This window comes from Hippopotamus amphibius, chromosome 15 (assembly GCF_030028045.1).
Source record: "Hippopotamus amphibius kiboko isolate mHipAmp2 chromosome 15, mHipAmp2.hap2, whole genome shotgun sequence".
Classification (NCBI taxonomy): domain Eukaryota; kingdom Metazoa; phylum Chordata; class Mammalia; order Artiodactyla; family Hippopotamidae; genus Hippopotamus; species Hippopotamus amphibius.
This window is the reverse complement of record NC_080200.1, coordinates 33,514,884-33,515,236: the sequence shown is the minus strand read 5'-3', so window position 1 is coordinate 33,515,236 and position 353 is coordinate 33,514,884.

Below are 353 nucleotides of genomic sequence, written 5' to 3'. Positions count from 1 at the left end.
CGACCAGCCGGCCGCGGGCCGCCGAGCGCCCCTCGGGCCGCGGGCGCCCGGGACCCGGGCCGCCGAGCGGCCTGCAGGCTCTGTGGCCGCGGGCCGCCGAGCGCCCCTCAGGCTGCGGGCGCCCGGGACGCGGGCCGCCGAGCGACCTGCAGGCTCCGTGGCCGCGGGCCGCCGAGCGACCCTCGCGCCGCGGGCTCCCCGAGAGCCGGGCCGCCGAGCGGCCTGCAGGCCGCGGGCTGCCGGCCGCCGAGCGCCCCTCGGGCTGCGGGCGCCCGGGACCCGGGCCGCCGAGCGGCCTGCAGGCTCCGTGGCCGCGGGCCGCCGAGCGACCCTCGGGCCGCGGGCGCCCGAGA